We start from the raw sequence: 17,508 nt of genomic DNA on the forward strand, positions 1-17,508 counted from the left end.
TCTTTCTATATTCTCCCTGTTTCAAACTGTTACAGTGCTGAATATCCTGGCAAGGTTGCCAATTATTACGGACCCACGAGGTCCGCTACAGGTTCGATCTTATAATAAACAAAAGGATTCAACACCAACAGTTGAAACGGGGTTGCAAATATATACAAGCTTACTAACAAAGATAAATGCAGAATGGTTTCTCCTATTTACACAACAAAGATAAAATCTTACAGTATGTGAACTGGGTAACAAGGAGGCAATGAAATACATTCTGGCCAGTTTTGCAGCTGCCGAAAATCAATGCTTGAAGCGATGGCTTCAGAAAGGAGAAACTGTAGTGCTTCGGATGTCTTCTTGACTCCGCACAGCAGAAAGCAATTCTATTCTTGATACTCAAGAGGCAGGAACTCCTCAAAACCAACTTGTAGGACGTTTCTTCTCTGAAGGCTTGCTCAACGACCAAACTCTTTGTTGTGCCTTTTATCCTTCGTCTCTTCCTTCTTCTCTTATCTCTCTCTGATGATCTCTTCTACTTCCTCAGGATATATATATTATATATATATATATATATATATATATATATATATATATAATATATATATATATATATATATAATATATATATAATTATATATATATATATATATATATATATATATATATATATATATATTCTATATATATATATATATATATATATATATATATATATATATATATATATATATATATATATTTATAATATATAATATATATATATCTATATATATATATATATATATATATATATATATATATATATATATATATATAATATATATATATAGATACATATATATATATATTATATATATATATATATATATATATATTATATATATAATATATATATATATATATATATATATATATATATATATATATATATATATAATATATATATATATATATATATATATATATATATATATATATATATATATATACGGCGATCTAGGGCAGGGCTGAAGGGGGCGGAGCATACAGCGAACGTCACGGACTCCCGAGCCGACAAGAATGTTTTAGAAGGATCGAAGGGAATAGTTACATCATAATACGATTCTAGAATAATCATGAGAACAGGCCCCTCCAACACGTGCGCAAATGCCTCCTTGTTGCAGAACTATTCGAAGAAAATGTATTTTCATTTCCTTTAACTTATCATTCGTCACTATGAAGCGATTACCATGACAACGACCTACTGTCAAAGTGGACAGAAGTGATTTCGACATAGATGAGGTGTTGAAGGTCCGTCGGAAAAGGTAAAAGTGAAATGACATTCAATTTAGTTCTAGAGAAAGGGAAGTGCGATGTGACAACACATTTTATTGACGAACTTTAATGTTTAATTGTCTGATAATTATATTCTCATTTTCAGATGGATACTAAGTCACCATGTAGAAAAATGTGATTTCTCTACATGTGTTTATCTTAAGATACACTATGAATTATTGGACAGAACGAGATAAAAGGGGGGTACTTGCTTAAATATGATTTTGGGAAGAATATGATAGTTAAACGTTTCCGTTTTTTAGTTATTGTTAACCCATTTTATTCCATTTTCATTTTTAGCTATTTTGGGAAATAAAAAGTATATTTTTTTTAATAGTGGGAGTTTGAATATGCTTAGAGTTTTATATTTGACTTTCAGTTAGCTTCAGACGGCGACTCTTACAGGGAAGCATAAAAGGTAGGTCACATTACCAAGTTAATAAATTTTTTTCATTTGTTTAAACGAGTGTCAATTTTACCTCGTAAGATTATATAATATATATATATATATATATATATATATATATAATATATATATATATATATATATATATATATATTATATATATGCAAGGCAGCAGGAACACACGGAATTTGACATTTGACATTTAATCCGGGACGTTTCGCAATACATTATTGCATCCTCAGGGAATTCTACAATAGATGTAAGAGCTATTTATTTTAGAGACACTGAACATTAAACAACTTGTTCCTGTTTTGAATACCCAGTCCTCGGCTGTTCAACTTTTTTTATCTTGACTTTGTTGTTGTTTTTTAAAGCCTCTTATTGTTTACTTTTCGTTTCTGCCTTCAGTTTTACTCTTGACTTTGCTCTGGCAGGTTAGCTCCACTCCTTTAGATTTATTATTTTTATTATTATTATTATATATTTTTTTTAATAAATCCTTGTAGATTAATGCTCAATTCCATGTTTTTTTTTTTCTTTTTTTTTTTTTTTTGTAACTTGTGTTTTAACTTAACTATTGTGTTTTAAATATGGTCTTTTAGATTGACTTTTAGATAACTATTTTTAATTTATGATTTTTTTCAAGTTTTTAAAAATTATTTTATTTACATCTATTGTAGAATTCCCTGAGGATGCAATAATGTATTGCGAAACGTCGGATTAAATGTCAAATGACAAATTCCTGTGTTTCCTGCCTGCCTTCATATACTTAGTGTGACTGTGCCGAGTGGCCCCCTGCTGATTTTGGCTATATATATATATATATATATATATATATATATATATATATATATATATATATATATATATACATATATATATATATATATATATATATATATATATATATATATATATTAAATCTATTGGAATGAATCAATTCTCTAAGATTAAATACACGATTTCAAATTGTTTGTTCAAAATAAAAAAAAATGCACCTCAACTACATAGGGATGGTTAAAAATTCCAAGCTATTTATTTCGTAACGAACGCCACCGTGAATCCACGCTCAACTATTTTTTGTAATCCATTTCCTTGCATACGGATGATTTATGCGTCATTTCATTTTAAGTATGTTCCATATCATATTTATATCCACGTAAAATACAATGAAACTGGAGAGGTATGTATAAAGTCAAAGTTATATTATTCCAGATCACAGATTGAAAAACTAGGAGTAGAAGTTAGAAGCAGTAGGTGGAAATAAATAAATCAATAAAAAAAAAAACATTTAGTAACAGGTTTTTTTTAGCAATATTACTAGTAAGGGAAGGAAGGTATTTCCGTTGTAATTTCAGCAGACTCACAGCAATTAGGATGGTAGAAGAGGGAAAGGAACTAATTGCAGGCGCAGAAATGAGCGTTAGAGTTGGCACGAGTATAAATGGATATGAAAAGTTCGTAGAGACGAGGGATTTGTAGTGAAAAATGAAGAAGGAGAATAGGGTATAGAAATGACATAATTTTGCATTGCCTATATGAACACCTGGCCATTTAGTAACTTACAGGAATGGTGGGATACAGAGCAAATCTTATGGTTGGGAGGAAAGACAAAAAGCAGACGGTAGTTTTAACAACCAATTAATGCGAGAAATAAAAGATGAAAACGATGGTATTAGATGGTTTAGCAAATGAAGGATCATCAAAAATAGATATATACTGATAAAATCTTATATGTGTAACTACAGAAAAAATTGAAATACATAGGTTATTATAAAATGTACATGGTAATGTATTTTTTAGATTCTAGTAAACATAAGTAAACTTTGATAAAATTCTGCATGTAATACTATAAAAACTGTAAAATATTGTATATTTTCTCTAATAAAAGATACAAAAAAATTATGGGGGAAAAGCTGTTCAGCCTTGGTGTTAGTACTACCGTCCGCATGTTAAAAACCCAGACAATTTCTACAAAACTGTTTATCGCATCATTGAGAGTTAGTTTCTACTTTGTTCTATGAACGAAAGGGCCCAACAATATCTCCAGAAAATTTAATATAGCCAAACTAGAAGTTATGTTTAAGAAGGAAAAAAAAAAGCTAACGGGAAAAACTTGGCATGGAATTTGGCAAGAAATAATAAAGATAGTACAAGTAAACAAACAGTGCCCAGCTGGACTGCCTTCAATATAATAAGAAGAAATGAATATGTTGTATCTCATGATAACACTGGTTACCTGCAGAGCAGTAAATGCTCCATCTACTGAGTTATCAACAGTATCTGAAATTATGAAAAGGTCTAAAGAAATCCGAAAGAACCAAGCTTGTTTTAAACCTCCGTATTGCTGGTTTTACTGTTCTTCTGGAAGTGTTGTTTTCCAGGCTTTTAAACTGACATCTATCTTGTACAGAACTAAAAGAAATTTAGGAACAATTTAATGTAAGACTCTGCTTTGTACATGGTTAGGGTGTTTGTGAAATCAATATTCACAAATGTCCCTGTGTAAGAGACAATCGAGATCATACTAAAAAATATTTTACTGAAACTAACACTAACTTTAAGGTTTTTAATCGGGGTCATTTTAAGGAAACTTTTACAGCTGGCAGTGTGGGAGACTGCCTTTATGATTTTTCATACTGTCAAGTTGACGGGAATGGCAATATTTCTATGCTGGTGTGGATTCAGTAACGAAATAACATGTTTATACAAATACGTTTAGGCAACTATTACCTTCCAGACTTTTAAACACATTTAAACAAAGTTTTGAATAATAAATATATACCAAATTATATATGACTACAATTTCTTAAATAATATTTTTTGACAGGATCCACGTAAATATTTTCAACAAGAAGCACTTGCCATTTGCTGTAAATTAATTCTAGTTACTCCTCTTATAATTGATTCGTTATTCCAATACAAAAACAAAAATAGCTTTCTTATGACAACTGTACTAGTTTCAGGAATCGTAGACTAACCTGCAAAGACATAAATATCTTCGACCTCGTTGACACAACTTTTATTCTGAAAGAAGAAAAAGAAGAAGTAAACTATACAGCAGTGGTTAAATGATTCTGGGTTTCACAGCAGTTCTATTGGCGTTATCTCGCTCTCAACATGTTTTTTACCCTGTTTCTGAATTGAAACTAGGGCTGTTACTCAGTCTATGGCCAACGTTTACCCATATCCTTTGTTTGTATCATGATAGTATATAGTAGATATAATACTATATATATATATATATATATATATATATATATATATATATATATATATATATATATGTGTGTGTGTGTGTGTGTGTGTGTGTGTGTGTGTGTGTGTGTGTGTCATATCACATTACCGTGAATTCATAAACATACATCGCAAGAGGGTATATGACTCATATAATGGCTACGTGCGGACTAAAGCACTACAACGTTACCGAGGTCGAGGTGGGGTGATGCCGACTCCAAAACAAAGAACACCTGAGTGCGACAGGTATTTGTAGTTGAGAGCCGGCATAAACATACCCTCTTACGATGGCGGTGTGGTTTAGTCTTCACTGTGCGTCCTGAATTTGTTGGTTCGATGGTTCGCGCCCTTGAGACGACAAATTTCTTATCGACTAAAATATTCCCCTTCGGTTAACATATATGAAAATATATTAATTCCGAGGTAGAGCGAATTAGATATTAAAGGACATTTGGAGATGATGTTTAATATATATATATATATATATATATATATATATATATATATATATATGTATATCTCTCTCTCTCTCCTCTCTCTCTCTCTCTCTCTCTCTCTCTCTCTATGTGTGTGTTTGGGTTAGTAAGTTCGATAAAATAACAGCCCTGCTATGAAAGAAGAGTTTCCAGACATACTTGTAGAAATGAACCTCGGGGTCCTGGATAATGATTACTTACCTTAGGGAGAAAGCGTTTGAATGATATCAAAAACATTGCTTCCGGGGTCCTCCCTTTCAGTATTAAGACCCCCTCTCGCCACAGCCCCCTCTCCTCATCCCACCCTGCAGCCCCACCTTAAAACTTGGTGACTTATTCATCTCTCTCTATCCCTCTGTCTCATTCCATCTTCTGAAGATGGTGAGCGACCAATGCTTGTCCCTTGATTAATGTCCTGAATTCACTCAGTCAAACTTTTCGCTTTTCGTACCCGTTGTTGAAAGGGAAGCGTCTTCTTTCCAATTGAAGGAAATTTACTTCATCACAGTATATGGCAGCACAATATTATATATAAACTTCGTAAATAACTTGAAGAGCAGCTACCCCTCAATGCTCCCTAATTATAACACGGAGAATTGTAGAATAATAATATATTTCTTTGTCATTCTGATATACTAGCATCTAAACGCGTTAAGAATACCATGGAATGTCGTTAGTAACTAGCTTCTTTTATTTCACGAACAAATGAAATATATTTTTAAAAATTCAGTGAAGATTATAAAATCAAGTATAAACTAGCAAAGCTCCATCTTCCTGAACTCAGTCTCGAATAATCCTGTTTATTTATAGTTATATATATAAATAGATATATATATATATATGTATATATATATATATATATATATATATATATATATATATATATATATATATATATATATATATATATATATATAATTTTTTTTTTTTTTTTTTTTTTTTTTTCTTGCTAAGCCTGAGAATTCTTCTGACGCAGCAGAAAAGTAGCTGCGAAGTTTCCTCTGCAAATCCTTTTCAAAAAGAAGAGTAAATAAGACGCCCGACCTTCTCTGACCTCGTTGGGCTAAGCACACAATGTCCATTGTGACTATGCATATCATATAACAGGTGCTTTCGCTTCTTCCTTCCTGAATGGTCCTTCCGCTGCTCTGAACTAGTGCTTCATTTTCAAGCACCTTCCTTGGATGCTAAAGATAAATAAATGCTTTCTATAAAATGAGTGACACGGTGTTTTCAACTGGAGTTGATTTTCTTGAATTTCATGACGAAAATGGTTGAGAAAATGGTTATTATTATTATTATCATTATCATAGATTTGCAAGACTTCACTTACATTTTTGTCACCTAACTGTGCCATCTATTAATTTCATATAAGAAATCGAAACAGTAAATCCGGCAAGTGCCCGAGAAGAAGCTGAATAAAGGAAAAAGAGAGGAAAGAATCTTAATACATATGTTACAGGTCAAATGGACCCTCTTTAAATCGAGGAAATAAATCCTAGTAGCGAGACCTACCTTTAAACGTTCCAGCAACATGACATTTCCGTATCTAAACCAGTCATTAAATCTAGTCTAATTAAAATTCTTGAGATACAAAAATAGAGTCTTTATTTCCCCAAAGGAGCTAACAGGAAAATTAAAAAAAAAAAAAAAAAAATATTTGAAAATCCAAAACCAACAAACACCATACTGCTCTGCATGAGCATATTGCATAAAACGGCTCCACACTATTCTCACTGTCAAAAAAAAATCAGTTTTTCTCAAATAAATGTCATATAGAGAATTCATTTTCAGTAGTGACAAACCGAATCCTTCTGTAAAAGAAGCTACAATAATTAGAATATCAAAGCTCTCTAATAAAATAAAGTGCTGTACCGTACGCACTTCTCATTTCAGAGCATCTGAAAAATAACTATCAGTGTTTCTTTTAAAGGTTATTTATCTTATCAGAAGGATCTTTTCAATGCCTCCTCAGCTTTCCAAAGTCTCTGGCGTCCACTACAAAAGTTTGCTGTCTAATTCCCCATTTCCCATCTCGTTCGCACCCTAATGGAACAACAAACGTACACACCCTAATACGTACAAAACGTACAGATGTCCTGTTTGTGCACAAATAATATACACATGCAACTGTCGTCTCTTCATTGGACGATCATTCAGTCTGTGTCATTTAGTGCGTTTCATCAGGACTGAACTGTTTAATGAGGATAACTGGTCCTCTGTACAAGAGAATATATATATATATATATATATATATATATATATATATATATATATATATATATATATATATATATGTATACATATATATATATTATAATATATATATAATATATATATATATATATATATATATATATATATATATATATATAGTATATATGTATATATATGTATATATATATATATATATATATATATATATATATATATATATATATATATATATATATATATATATGTGTGTGTGTGTGTGTGTGTGTGTGTGTGTGTGCGTGTGTGTGTGTGTGGTTTTGTATACAAAAAGAATTCAGAGATAATTTGATTTTCATGCTGTACTTGCTATTCCTTTGTGAAAACTGTTATTTCCAAGGACTTACAACCTCCCGGACAATTCGTATCTAGTAGATCTCTCCTAATCTTCGTAGAGAACTTAACAAACCAAAAATATTTTCATAATTTCTGAGAAACACCTAAACGTACCCAAATTTTGAATGGGAGGAAAACCCATCCGTAATAAGACCATTCTCTTTCACCCGAAGAAGTGAGGAGCTAGAGAAAAGAAAAATATAACTAATTAGTCACCTTTCCTTTTTTGTCTCGTCTCCCTCATTGCTCCAAGTCAATGAAAGCTCATTATCTCGTTTGAAAAATTCGATGACCTCATCAGCCCAAATAAAAGCGCTAGGAATGTTTGATCTTGGTTTTTTACCGCGAATCCATTTGTGCCTGAAGACCTTCCTCAAAAGAACTTCTCCTCGGCTGAATTTCTAAAGGATAAGACAAAACAGTCTCTCCCTTGCACGAATGAAGATCAATGCAGACTTTTATCATTAATTCTAATTCTACTCTATTTATTTTCATCTGGAGCTTCATTAAACTATGAAAAGAAGCAATCCTTTTGGAAGCTTTTTTATAGGTGAAACTCTTTCTCGTCGAAAGGTATGCATACATTGACTATAAGATAATTTGATAATCGCCATTTATATAGTACAGTTTAAATGTGTGCCCATCCTGTTTCTCATGGGATGTGAGATGAACAAAGTTGTACGTGGTAGAATTCAAATGATAATGGGACGGAAAAGTACAATAAAAGAAATGAAAAAAAAAAAAAAATCATAAAAACACACTTTTACTAAAATACATAGAAAATTGGAAAATAATTTTTAAGACTCACCAGGATTTTCCTACAATTAATCATGACTATAAAAATAAGAGCTTGGGCCCCAAACATGGATTAATGTGCTATAAGAAAAAAATATATTATTTTTGTTTATATTTTTCGTAGCATTTCCTTTAATTTTTGCAGACATGATTAATTGTAAGAAAATCCTGGTGCCTCAAAAAATAATTATTTCTCAATTTTTATTTCATTTTAAGAAAAGTGTGTTTAAGGTTTTTTATACCTTTTGATTTTGACGAAAATTGTATAAAACTTATGGTTGCAGGTAATTATATTTATTTCCTTTTGAGCCAAAGAAGGTTTGAAAACCTGCTGAGTTAACTTATCATACTCAGTCACAGAAGGTATAAAAATCCTTAGAGTTATTAATTATTCTACCGAGTGAAAGAATCTGTGATAAATCTGAAGAGTTTTATACAAATCCTGAGATACTGGGAGAAGTCACTGAACGATCTTTAGAAGTCACTGCTGACCTACAGATCATGTAAGGTTGTACTATCACCACAACTGAGTAACCATGCAAAATTTCAAGTCCAACGGACGAAGGGAACAGGTCGAAAATTGAGTTACAGGTTTTGACCCTGATTCCATTCTTGCTAATTGTGGAAGCTGTCGACTAGTTCCCTATCAAAAACATAGAAGAACCGCATAGGCTTTGGAAATGCAAGTCTTTTCTTGACAAATTATTTATTTATTTATTTATTTATCTATTTATTTATTTATTTATTATTTATTTATTTATCTATTCATTTGTCTTTAACACATGAGTTCCACTATACGGAAAGAATAATAAAAAACTATAAATTAAAATTGGATAATTTTTTTTTCAGGGAAAATCAGTCATCAATTTGAGAGCAACAAAAATGACTCCTACCTAAAGTTAGATAAGATACAGAATTATTTCTTACATTTTAAAAAGTAAGATCCCAGAAAAGGGGCAAAACCTTTACTGATAATCACAAAGCAAATACCGCAAAATTTTTCACTAATTGAGGATTTCTGTCACCTTTTTTCCTAATGAAACACTGAAGAGCAACGTGCAGCTGAAAACAAGCCACTTGGAAAAATTTCTATCTCTAGATATTCAATATTTTCTGTCTCCTTCGAAAACAAAAGTCTCTTGGAATTTATGCTACGAATATCAAGCCTGACTGAAAATGTTTAACTTTCTACTCTAAAAATTTTTGTATAAAATCGTATCAATATATATATTATATTATATATATATATCTCTATTCTATATATATATATAACTTAATCTCTATTTTCTATAACGTATATCTATATGTATAAATATTATAATATATATATATATATATATATATATATATATATATCTGTGTATATAATATATATATATATAATATATATATATATATATATATATATATATATATTATATATAATATATCTATTATATATTGTGTGTGTGTGTGTGTGTGTGTGTGTGTGTGTGTGTGTGTGTGTGTGTGTGTGTTTGCATGTATGTTTTGTAACTCACTAATACACATGGTGTATGTATGTAGATGTACAAAGAGGTAAATCAAATTTAGGATATTGGATAAGTTTTCATCTTTTATATAAGTATCGAACTACATATGTATATTAGTATTCAGTATATTATAATGTTAATAAGATTTCAATATATCATTCAGGACTGACAATGTTTGACCAAGAGCCCCATTCAAAACATCCAAGAAGAAGCGTATCCTAATTCAGGAATTTTAGCCTCGATTTTGTGGATTAAATTATGACTCGATGTTGGTAGAGAAGATAAGAAAATGTTTTGCTGAACTGGAAGAAAAGTATTAATCCTTAGAAAAGTAGCTTTAAAAATTGGAGCTTGAATAAGATTATTTCCTAATTATGATTAGTATATGACCTCCTTATGGCCTTTGAAAATAACAGTAAGTCCTAAAATTATAAAACTAAAACATAAATATGTTCCAGCAATTGTTAAATCAGTAACTCCATAATTACTTTCCGAATCGTCATCACTCGAACGATGATCGTGACACGGCCAAATGATCTAGGGAAAAAGAGTCATGCGAAGTTATGGTCGATAATTCAGCATCGCGTGAAGGGAGAGAAGAAGGAGACGTCTATCTTGTGACATTCTTCTTCCGATCGTCGGCTGAAGTTTACAATCTTTATTGTTTAATGCAGTTGGGGGGGCCGAGGGGGATTTGAAACAGTTTACATCTGGCAATTTGAATCTACAGTTCTTTTCTAGCTGTAATTTTGACCCAGAGACGAAAGGAAAAATTCATTTCTGCACGCCAACATACCAGCAAATAGTGTTATAAGCAAAGTTGAAAGCATATGGAGATGGAGCACGTAGTGGTGTGCCCATCTGTTGCTCAGGATTGGAGGACACAAGGAGGGAAAGAAAAGGTATACAAAAAGTGGCTTATTTTGAAAGAAACCTGTTTCTAAAACTTAAAAAAAGGACATTGGCTGGTAAAGATGAAAGCCAGAAGAGAAAAACAATAGAGTAAAAAAGTATATCTATACATCTCAAAGAGAGGTAATTGAAGAGGTTAAATGAATAATACATTAAACAGGCTAATGATGAATTAGACATATAAGAAATAGAAGGTGAGAATAATAAAACTTCTCAACAAGAATGATAAGATGTAATTATCAAAATAGTTAAGTGCCTTCTATGAGAAATAAGAATAAATAAAAGAATAAATAGGAAGAATCCCTGTAAGAGAAGGAACAAAAGAGAAACCCAGTAAACACCATTAAATTTCGATTCAGTGGGTCATTCAGCAAGTTTGGATTAGCTCCATTACCATGGTAGCTTAAACTGAAAGACATCAGTAAATCATCCAGTTTTTTTTCTCATGGCATTTTCTATATTAATATTTTTATATAATTATTTTATATGTGGAATACATCCCGACTTGCCTGGCTCCTGACTGTAAGAAAAAACCCCACGAAGACAACGCCAGAGAAACCATTCTGTTGGACTAACAATTTCTGCTGACGAAAGAGAGAAAGTTTCGCAACAATTGCTGAATTTACCAAATAAAAGGAAAACTTCCTAATTCAGTAAAGTAAAGGAAATATAAATGGATACCAAAAATAGACATTTCTGTTAGAATGTAATGTACTCGGAATATTCCAAAGTAAAACTATTTTCTTAATATTTTTTTTTACTTTTTTATGTCTGCAACAGAAAGTAAACGGGTTTTTTTTTGTAGTAAATCAGCTATAACTGCTTTATTAATGTCTCCTTTGTTGCTCTTCTCTTACGCATCTTTGGATTACATCTTTCTACCTACTGAGCCACTTTCTTGAAACTGAAATGAATGTAGTCCGCATCGTTTTCCGCCTTTTACTTCTGTCACTTCACCTGAAGTCGTTAGTTTGGCCGAACGATTTCTTTGATGCTGCTCAGCGGTGTCTTCCAGCAATCAGGAAGCCAATCAAGTCAGGATGTATTCAGTTCCATATATAAGAAAAAGAAATCAATATGTCAAAAACGAAACTGTCAAGAAAAATCTCTCTTGTGTCAGTCTGATCCTTTGTGGATGTCACCTAATAAAAAAAAATCAGAATCACAACAGATGTGAGTCAGGTTGCTGTTTCAGCCCGATATAACCTTTATACATTATTTAGTTCATTCAAATTCTGGTGCTAATACTAGACATAAGCAGAACTATATAGATCGTAATATATATATATATATATATATATATATATATATATATATATATATATATATATATATATATATATATATATATATATATATATAATCAAATTTTGGCGCTAATACTACACATAAGCAGAACTATATAGATCGTATATATATATATATATATATATATATATATATATATATATATATATATATATATTAATATATATATATATATATAGTTCTGCTTATGTGTAGTATTAGCGCCAAAATTTGATTTTATATATATATATATATATATATATATATATATATATATATATATATATATATATATATATATATTATATATATATGAGGAACGACTGAACTTATTCATTGACTTCAAAACAGTACACATGAGAAAATCTAAATTTTTAGATTCTATTTTTAAAGGCCCTTCCACACGAAGGGCAAATGCACGGCGGGCAGACACTGTTACCAATTTTGCGAGTGGATGGCGATCACGAGTGTGGTCAAGTCACAGGTTCGCCTGCCTTTGGCTACTGCCTGCTTTGGATTGTTTGATCTTGTAGCACTGTTTAAAAGCGAGAGAATTACGGGCAAATCAGGTTGCCCGTCGTTCGGAAGGGGCCTAATAAATTAGGCTATAAACTGCACCCCCTATATTCATATAGTATCGATGCAACAAAATTCAAAGAAAACAGAAACCAACACTTTAGGATTTTTTGGGATAGTACATGAAAAGTAGGTCACAGGTTTATTGCGAAAAGATTATTATTTTCTGAATTGAAACGATGCTGAGACATTGTATTAGATAACAATTTTTTACCTATTAAAAAGCACATAATTTTGAATGATACAAAAAAGAGGGTAAAAATCCACAGATCCACATTCTAGCTACGGTTCAAAACACATCATATAGTTTCATAAAGTGCTGTGAATTAATCCTTTTTCTCGCTTGGCAGACTTATGAAGGCCAACAGAATATGTAATGAGTTCTACAGCACATTCCATTTAAATTTCCCGTTACCCCCGATTCGAAATTGACGTGGAAGTATTTCGAGCCAAAGGCCAACTTCTCATTTTCCGTTCTAAATTTATCTCTTTCTCTCTCTTGTAGTAATTTTGAAGCAAAGTTTTTCTTGTGTGTGTATTTCGTTAAATTCTATGGGTCTTTGGTTATAAATCAACTTTAGATACTTAGTGAATCTTCTGAGTTCTTTCAAGTTTAGTTCATAACTAAAGAAACGAAGATGACCTCTTGGCTCTTTGTTCCATTTACTGGTAACGCAACACCACAGCTGTTCCGTCACCCGCCGTGACCTCTTCGAAGTGTACTAACTGGACTTGTTGCTGTCGTTGTTGTCTTTGACTGACCTGGCTTTATGCCATCATGGGCTGTTACTGAATGAGCAGCCCGTAAATATCATTTACGATTGTTGAAGAAGAAAAGTGGTTATGGATACAGTGAGTAAAAGGAATGGAATGTAATATAAAGTTTAGACCAAAGGCCAAGCACTGGGATCTATGAAATAATTGATTAGAGAGTGTGGAAAGCAAGATGGGAGAAATATGAGTGGAATTACAGTACAAGGAATGAAAGGGGTTGCAACTAGGGGTCGAAGGGACGCTGCAATGAACCTTCACCAAAGGCTCCGTACGGCGATAAAAAAATGGTATGAAAAAGTGAAAATAGGATCCTGAAATGAAAAGTTCAACATGCAGGATTACAGTCCTCTTTAACCCTCAGGCACCCATCAGTAGGAGAGAAAGAGTGATGGTAGTGAGTCCCAGACTAGTCGTAGATGGGCAGTAAAGAAAAATACACATTTATCGTTAGAAAAAAAAATCGGAAAAAGAAAATGTTGCTGAGATTCAATACCGTATTTAGTTTACATTAAAAAAAGATCATCTATCTTAAGTTAAAGGGGTTGCTTATCTTGGACATGCATCGCTTAGTTCTGAGTAGTTGGGGCACTTGGAAGAAGTAAGTTCCCTTTTTTTTTTTCTTTTTTTTTTTAATTCATCCGCACCATAACTTTGTCCAATGCGGTTTGCTACATACCAAGAGGGTGAGATGAATATAACAAAAGTATTCTTTATCAAGAGCGAAAGACAGTATTGTTGTGTTCCATATTTTTTTTTCAAATATAAAAATTATTCTCAGTAACGAAGGTATTTACGAAAATTAATGGATTGCATGAATGCAACATATCGAGAAACAGGTGCATTTATTTTCTATCTTGCGATAAACAAGTATTTTAGCAACAATATAGACATATTTTCCGGTGTTAACAGCACCAGTTATTGTTTTACCAATATATAATATTGAAAATTGTACCTATTTATGATAGTGAAAACGTGGATGAATGAATGAATGAAAGTGTTAATTCAAAAAATATTCACAAGTATGAGGTATCTCAGTGTGTTTAAACATAAGTAATTAAGTTATAGTTATCTAATTATCTTTACTTTCGCATTTCAAGTTTTTTTTCTCCTTCTTCTGAAGGTTCAGTCCAAGTGAATATTTATTGTTCCATAATATGATGTAAATGAATGACAACACAGAACAAATAAAGGTGGGAGAAAAAAACTCAGCCTCCAACTCTTAGGTAAGGAAAGATAAAAAAGGCAAACCTGTGGGAAGACTTTTCCCGGTTGGAAGTTTCTTTGTGATAAGGCAGAGTACTCTGCACTCTTTATCCGCAGTAGTATATTTTTCCGAGAGGCAAGGCAATTTTGGACGTGACCCTATGCGGACGAGAGAGAGAGAGAGAGTTGGGTTGGAGATATGTCACATATGGAACAATGCATTGCCAAAGTTGATTATTCTTAATTGTGTTAAAGTATACAGCACAGCTAAAGATACACGGTTGAAGAGAGAGAGAGAGTGAGAGAGAGAGAGAGAGAGAGAGAGAGAGAGAGAGAGAGAGAGGTTGGGGATATGTGTTACATATGCAACTGTGCCAAAAAAAAAGATGCACCCGAACCCCACGCAAAAGTCGGCCATCTTAGTTTTTTCACCGAAAGCCCATGAGGAATAATATTTTGACTTTTTATGGTGGTACAGACATGATCGAAAGTACTAAAAAAACATTTTATTTTACAAGGAAGGCAATTACAGGTATAAGAAGTGCCTTATATATATTATGCTGTGGTTGTTGTACCAGTAAATCCTTTGAAGACATGATTTTCCGTGAAAACCTCTCAAAAAATCATAAACTATCCTAACTTGACTTCTAAATCAGGTAGTCTATAAATTGGTATACATTTCCAGAGAAGACTTCTAAGATGTATAGATAACATGTCCATTACATTCTCTACTTCGTGAAGCTCGTATGAAATGATACCACTATACTGTGTAAACTCATTGCATTTACTACCATTACTGGAAATCATTATATACATCATGACTATAACATACATTGAATATTATATTACTCTAATAGACGCTTTATAAGTATTAACTACAGCATAAACATCATCTAAAGTAAAATTAATGAAAAATGTCTGCATACCATCTTTTCTCAACTATATACTACATTTGCTAGGTCTGCAAATCTTCTGTTGTATCTGTTTCATCATAAGTTCATAAGATTTTGACATGCGATACCTTTGGATTCTTTGCACACTGAAGAGTATTGTAGCCCTAACCTGTGACAGGTACACCTCCCCCTGCACAATTAGATGTGGAACTGTCGCATCTAACATCACCAAGCAGAGTCTGGGCGCCCAGGGGGTAAGTCAGTATACACAGGATGGTAGTGACCATCAACCAGTTCCCAGTCCTATTGTAATGGATCAAGAGATCTACCTATCCATTCCTGTATGGTTAAGTACACCCTCTCAGGGTGTTTGCAGGTGGGAAGGTCCGTGAATGGACAAAGTCAGTCGCTTGTTTTTTCTTTTCGATGTATGTTTCCTGGCGAAGCTCGTTCAAGTCTTTTCCTTCATTTCCTTTATATATGGCAACCTTCATCACCTTTCTGCCCTAGTGGATTTCTCCCTTTGGCATATTAGGCAACATGAACAGTAATACTACTTCTCTGACGTGTTTTCTTTGTATAACTTTAGTCATGCAGTCTTTCCAATATTGAACAGAGATGATGATGTATCATATCCTAAGCATGCGTGTAAAGTCAGTATAATCTTGACAAAGCTCTGAGAAAGTTCTTCTCTGCAGTTGCTGAATATGCCAAGTTTTATCACTGCCTGAAGTGCCATATTTGGAAATAGATGTCTTCAGAGGTTTCTCCATAAACTACATATGTCGTATATTCTGACTCATTCACAGCTCGATGTACTATTAGTGTATCAACATCAATGTGTTCCTCCAGCATTGCCTTAGAAAGTAACTTAAGGAGATTTACCTTGTTTTGGGTGTTCTTCAAAAATGGTATCTTCTTTGTTGTGAAGATCATATAATTAGTGATGACTGCATTTGTATCTGCTACACCTTCTAGACGTATTACATGAGCATGGTTTATATATTTCTTACGTACATAGTATTTTATTGCGTATATCACCAAATTACTTACCTCTGTCTTATTGCAACCTTTCGAGTAGCGAATGTTATAGAGAGCTTATTAGGAACAAAGATGCCACCTTTCAATATTGTTGATATAGTACCTCTGCAAATCATTACACAATCATCAAACAAGGCAAAGGGATGTGGGGTAAGCTCCTGCTTCATGTCCGACTTTAGATCTGAGGATACTTTCTCTAACCTGTCAAACAGTAGAAGTGGATTGACTTGAATCTTATCCTCACTATACTGCATAAAGCTCTTTGAAATCAATATTTTTACTTGGTATGTTTTGAAAGTATAACCCAGACACTGAACATCCTATTATTTTATGTGAAATTATTTCACCAACTGCTTTTGTGTCAAATGTATTAGCAGATGAGTCTGCCACGATTCCACTACTGATGCTTTGGAGCCTTTCTTCCTTTGTGATTGGGTTATGAATGAACTCAACGAGTTTGGTTGTGTCTTCCTTGTCTCTTTACACGTTACATCCTTACAACATAA

Source organism: Macrobrachium nipponense, chromosome 34 (genome assembly GCF_015104395.2).
Source record: "Macrobrachium nipponense isolate FS-2020 chromosome 34, ASM1510439v2, whole genome shotgun sequence".
NCBI lineage: Eukaryota > Metazoa > Arthropoda > Malacostraca > Decapoda > Palaemonidae > Macrobrachium > Macrobrachium nipponense.